Here is a 6522-nt window from a genome sequence, read left to right on the forward strand (position 1 = left end):
GCGTTCCCCATGAGGGTTCGTGGAGCATCATGGTGCCCACAAGCCCCTGAGTGTAGATCCTCGAGGAGTTTCCGGCCTTCCTCTTTGGTGACGCAACGCTGCAAGACCCCCGTCGGGCTTCGTCGATTTAGTTCCTTGTCATCGCCATAGATCCTCGAGGGTCGGCCGTCGTGCAGCGTTTCGCTGTCCAGAGCGTTGACCCTGGGTGTCTTGAGGGGATCCTGATTAGACGTTCCATCCCTGCTATCCGTGTCCTGACACGCTCTGGGTCATTTGGTGGGGAAGGCTGCAAAAAGAATGACGAGACAGATGCCTGTTCCCTATCACGCTTCTCGTGACTGGCGTGTTAGGTGAGAACGCGACAGGTGCATTAAATGCCCTGGTTCCCATGCGCGCGTCAGGCGGCAGGCAGCGTCCTTGCGCTCGACGCCTCCCGGTTCGCTCGAGCCTACTTCCGTATTCGACGGTAGCGGCGCTCGAGCCTTGATCGATTCGCTCGACGCCTTTTTCGTCTTCGGGGCTGCGGTTGTCGAGGACTGTACGTGTGAGCGGCCAGAGCGTCGAGTTGAGGGCCTCGACCTGCGTACGGTTAATCTCATCATGCGTAACAATTAGGATACCCCTTACTGATACCCTCGACAATAGGGTTCATGAGGCTCAATGGCTAGACACTGGTTTAACTGCATGTAGCTTTTAGTTGTCACAATTTTAGCATATGAGTAGCATCAAGTTGTCAAGTCCCAAAGTAAACTCATGATCAAGTAAAGTGAATAAAGAATAGCATAAACAACGTATTAACAACAATAACTTTAATAATCTGCCATTAGTGATCATTTATTCTGTATTGGTCCAAGGCCGCTCGTGACCGTGAGCACGGCTGATATATCAGTGTTACACTCTGCAGAGGTTGTACACTTTCACTGTGAGTCGTGATTTACCCTTTCGCCCGAGGTAGCTAATCTCTTAACCCTCTTCCTAGGGAGGTCGGTAGGGTTCAATATGAAGCCTTTCAAAGGTTCGTCTAACAATTTAGGCCGCTTGGTTTCATTAGTCAGTCCATGCGATTCAACCGCAGGAATCCACGGTCTGCTATTCCCCATTTGCGCCACAAGGGTAACAACTAACAAGCTAGAAAAGGTCCTCATACTGAGCTAAAGCCAGAGCCATGTAGCCCTCACAGTTGTACTGTATGTCCCGGATGGTCATCTACAGATAAGTCCTTATGGAGAGAAACTAGAGCACCATAGGATAGCCCAATGCTCCAGCCCTCTATACCAAAGTTGCTAAAAAGTCCTCTTTTAATGTTTATTGCATATTCCATTAATCAAATTACAAGATCATGGTTTAGTGGAGCACTAGCATAAGCTACCAATGCAAAACCATAGGTGACAAGGTATAAGATCAATGCTAGGAAATCCTTAGTAAGAAGACACATGCAATATGAATTGTGTGATTAAAGTTATTGGGAAACAAGGATGATCCCATGCTATACTTGCCTTGAAACTCAGATCCTTCTTTTAGTTCCAAACCTTCCACAAACTGCTTCTTGAACACCACGTAAAAGCTCACCGACTAAACTTAGTCATCACATCATCAACAATCATCCAGAGGCAATCATACAAAGCAAACAAACCTATAATTAGAACAATACACCAACAGTAGAAAATAAAGATGAAAAGTTTATAAAACAAATCTACATCACACTACGATCACACAGACATAAAGATCACGAAAATCGGAGCTATAACGAAAAAGATATAAATTTTATAACATTTTATTTGGAAAAACAATTAATTAATTAGGATCATGAAAATAAAAAGATTCATATTTGTAAAACAGTGAGACTAACATGTAGATCTTGTGATTACGAATCTAATGCAATTTGAATGGGTCAAATCGGAGTTAAAACGAATATTTTATGAGCAATATAAAACCAGTGGCAAACTTGTAAATACCAAAAATGCATTTTTAATCAAACCGTCGGGATTTACGTTTTCAAAGTCAGAAAGCGTAACCAGAGAAAACGCTTTGGATCACGGGTTACATATTTAAAAAGTGCAGGGTCTCTTTAGCAAAAACTGCCCCAAAGGGGTAAGTTCTAATCTGAGCCGTTGATCAAGATTTGGACGGCACAAAACAGATCGGGGAGAGAGAGAGGGGACAGCCGGCCAGAGCTGGGGTAGGACGCGGCGGCGCCATGGCTGGTGATGGCCGGAGTTGGCCAATCTAGTGTTTTCGAGCATTAGAGAACAAGCCAAAAGCGTTGTAGCGTAGAGAAGCTTGACGCGAACTAACCTAGGGCCGAGATTGGGACCGAGGGAGGCTGACTTGGGCTTGCGACGGCGAGAGGCGGACGACGACTCTGCAAGATTATTCGGCGAGGGTTAGGAAAGCACAGAGAGCACGAGAACGTGAATGAAAGGTCTCGGCAACTTCGTAAGAGAGAAACAAAGCTCGGCGAGTCGCTTATGGTGGCCAAGACGTGTCACAGCGGTGAGTTGCTTTCGACGTGGATCGCGGCGCCGTTTTTCGGCTTGAACAAGGCAGCGGCTTGCACTTGGATTGGAATAGGGGCTCAGCGAGGGTTGGGGCGACTATTTAAAGGGGCAAGTCGTGCCGAGCAAGGAGTTCGGGAGGGATTACGTGCGCGGCCAGTGCGATTCGGTGGAGTCTGGTGCGGGCACGAGGTGGAAGATGGTCCTAACAGGTGGACCCCACCTGTGTGCGACTCAGGAGCGCGGGACCTGCTTGTCAGCGGCTGCAGTGGAGAGGGGAGGCGCGCGGCTGCTGGGCTGCTCAGCAGTGGGCCGAGGAACTCCTGGGCCGTGCGGGAGAAAGAAAAGAAGGGGAAGGAGGGGAGCAGGCCGCGGGGGGTGGGGGGGGGGAAGGTGACTGGGCCTTCGGGCCAAAACCAGAGGGGAGAGTCCTTCTCCTTTTTATTTTTTGCTTCCCTTCTCTTTTAAAACAAACCTATTTCAAAACATTTTCAAAACTAAATTTAAATTCCTTTTAAATTTTACTCAAAACCACTCGTCACAATAAATCCAATGCAAAGGCATGCAAGTTCAAACAAGTTGCTAGCTCCTAGGCACAAAAATACACAATTTAACATTCTATCCTCTTTGGAAAATTGAAAATTTTTGGGTGTTACATTTATATTCTGTAGAGATGCTAATACTCATCGGGTAAAATCAAGGGAAGTTCGCTATCAGCTAGTATGGAAGACAAAGTCTGAGAATCGACAGCAATCGAATCCCAAGGGAAAAGGGCCATCGACAGATGTTAACATAGTGTTTATGTTGCCGATGGAATTTTTTGCGCCCTTTAGTGATGATGAGGAAATAAATCTCCCTGATTAGATAGCTCAGTTGGCACATGATCCAATGACAGCTATCTTTGAAAAGCCTTCCGATGACGAAAGACAACATCTTTGAAAAGCTTTGTTTGTTAAAGGCCGGGTTGATGGGCAGCCGAGTTCCAAGATACTTATTGATGGGGGAGCTGCAATTGACATCATGCCATATGTAATGTATCGGAAGCTTGGCAAAGGAGATCAGGATTTAACAAAGACAGATCTGATGTTGAAGGATTTTGAAGGAAATGTGTCTCTAGTTAAGGGATCTATATCTGTTGAATTAACCATCGGCAGCAAGACCTTACCGACGACTTTCTTTGTTATCAGTGGAAAAGGTGCATATAATTTACTGCTGGGGAGAGATTGGATTCATGCCAATTGATGTATTCCTTCTACAATGCATCAATGCCTTGTTCAGTGGGTAGGTGTCAAAATTGAGATTGTCCCGGGAGATTCTTCATATGTCATTGCATCGGCGGAATCAGACACCTATGAGCAAACCAAGTGCATATCAGGAGAGGTTTGGGAGAAAGATTTCCTCAAGGTTGCCGTTTATGAGATTCCACCGATCCAAGCAGCCGGTTCTCATGAAGAGTTTTAATGGATAGGTTCACCGATGATGGAAAGTTAGGATAGGGGTTTACTTCGGCTGATGATTTAATAGAAGTAGATATAGGAAGTGGTGATAGGCCAAGGCCAACCTTTATTAGTGCTAAGTTGGATTCTGAATGTAAGCAGCAATTAACCGATTTGTTAAAAGAATATAAAGATTGCTTTGCTTGGGATTATACCGAGATGCCTGGTTTAGACCGATCAATTGTTGAACATCGGTTGCCTATTAAATCTAGATTTTGGCCACATCAGCAGCCAGCACGCTGATGTAACCCTAATATTCTACCTGATATTAAGGCCGAAATAACCAAAATCATTGAGGCTAAGTTTATTCGGCAGTGTCGGTATGCCGAATGGATTTCTAATGTTGTTCCTATCTACAAAAAGAATGGAAAACTTCGTGTTTGCATCGACTTTAGGAATCTCAATAAAGCTACGCTGATGGATGGTTATCCAATGCTAGTTGCCGATTTGTTGGTTGATGCTATAGCTGGACATCGAATTATTAGTTTCATGGATGGCAATGCAGGGTACAATCAAATATTCATGGCCGAGGAAGATATTCCCAAAACTGCATTTAGATGTCCTGGTCATGTTGGGTTGTTTGAGGGGATAGTCATGACTTTTGGCTTGAAGAATGCTGGTGCTACTTATGAGAGGGCCATGAATTTTATTTTCCATGAGTTCATCGTCAAGTTGGTAGCATGAGGCTGTCCCAGGGAACGAAGTCTATGAAGGAGTATCTGCACGCTTTCAACAATCTCGCCCGTTACGCTCCTGAGTTTGTGAACACGGAGGCCAAGAAGATCACTAGTTTCTAGAGAGGCTTGAGCCCAAAGATGTTGAAGACCATGGGTACAGGAACCCAGGCTACCTTCAATGCCTACATCAGTGACTGTTTGACCCAGGAGAACAATAACAACAACTATAGTGCTTCCAAGTCTCGCAAGAGGGCTTTTGAAGCCGGGTCATCTCAGTCCAGGGCACCGGTGGCAGGACGTCCACAGTATCGTCCTCCTGCCCCAGGTGCTAGGTTCCGACCGCCGCAGAGAAGGAACACAGGGCATCCAACGCAGCAGAAGCCGTACAAGGTAGCAATAGCTCCCACCAAGCCAAAGGCAATTCAAGCTGCGGCACCTGCTGCCAACAACATGACCAAGGGACCGTGCTATAACCGCCACAAGATGGGGCACTTTGCTAAGGAATGCCCCTACCCCAAGAAGCAGCAGGCAACCTACCCAGCCCGTGTGCACCATACCTCGATAGAGGAGATCTCAGAAGGAGAACCGGTAATAGCTGGTATGTTTCCTGTCAACCAACATCTTGCAGTTATTTTGTTTGATTCTGGATCATCGCATTCATTCATGAGCCAAGCATTTGCACAAAAGCATGACCAACCAGTTACAGAGTTGGGTTATGGTTATCGCATCAGTTCAGCACGGGCTGATGTGTTGACTAACAAAGCAGTAACGGGGGTTACCTTGGATATCAGTGGCCAAAGGTTTCGTGTAAACCTTGTGGTCATGCTAGGGCTGGTTTTGGATGTTATCATTGGAATGAATAAGATGACTAACTGGGGTGCAGTTATAGATGCTGGACATAGAACTCGCTCCCATAAAGACCCGCAGGGGGAGGGTATGCTTCAGGTCAGGCTACCCTGGCGGTTAGACTTCGCCAGTCTCTCGTGTGCGGTACAGGTGGTTCCACTAGAACATATACCGGTGGTTTGTGAGTTCCCTGATGTTTTCCCCAAAGAGTTGCTAGGACTTCCCCCAGGTAGGGATGTAGAGTTTGCAATAGAGTTGATACCAGGTACAACACCGATATCTAGAAGGCCGTACCGGATGCCGCCTAATGAACTTGCTGAATTGAAGAATCAACTAAAGGAGTTGTTAGATAAATGATTCATCTGGCCAAGTTTGTCAGAATGGGGTTGTCCGGCGTTGTTTGTGAAAAAGAAGGATCAATCGCTGCGCATGTGCGTGGACTATCGTCCACTCAATGCAGTGACAATCAAGAATAAGTACCCTTTGCTACGAATTGATATCTTGTTTGATCAGTTGTCCAAGGCAAAAGTGTTTTCCAAGATAGATTTGAGGTCCGGGTATCACCAAATCAAGATCCGTCCGCAAGATATCCCGAAGACTGCTTTTTCTACCAGATATGGGTTGTATGAGTATCTTGTCATGTCCTTTGGGTTGACAAATGCTCCTACATACTTTATGTATCCGATGAACTCGGTCTTTATGCCAGAGTTAGACAAGTTTGTTGTGGTGTTCATCGATGACATTCTGGTCTATTCAGAGAATGAGCAAGATCACGCCGAGCATCTAAGAGTCGTGCTAACACGACTGCGAGAGCATCAGTTGTATGCAAAGTTCAGCAAGTGCGACTTCTGGCTGAAGAAAGTTCCTTTCCTAGGGCACATTCTGTCTGAAGAAGGGATTGCTATGGATCCATCAAAGGTACAAGAAGTCATGGACTAGAAGGCACCAACTTCTGTCTCGGAAGTTCAAAGTTTTCTTGGTCTGGCCAGGTATTATCATCGTTTCATA

This window comes from Sorghum bicolor, chromosome 7 (genome assembly GCF_000003195.3).
Source record: "Sorghum bicolor cultivar BTx623 chromosome 7, Sorghum_bicolor_NCBIv3, whole genome shotgun sequence".
NCBI lineage: Eukaryota > Viridiplantae > Streptophyta > Magnoliopsida > Poales > Poaceae > Sorghum > Sorghum bicolor.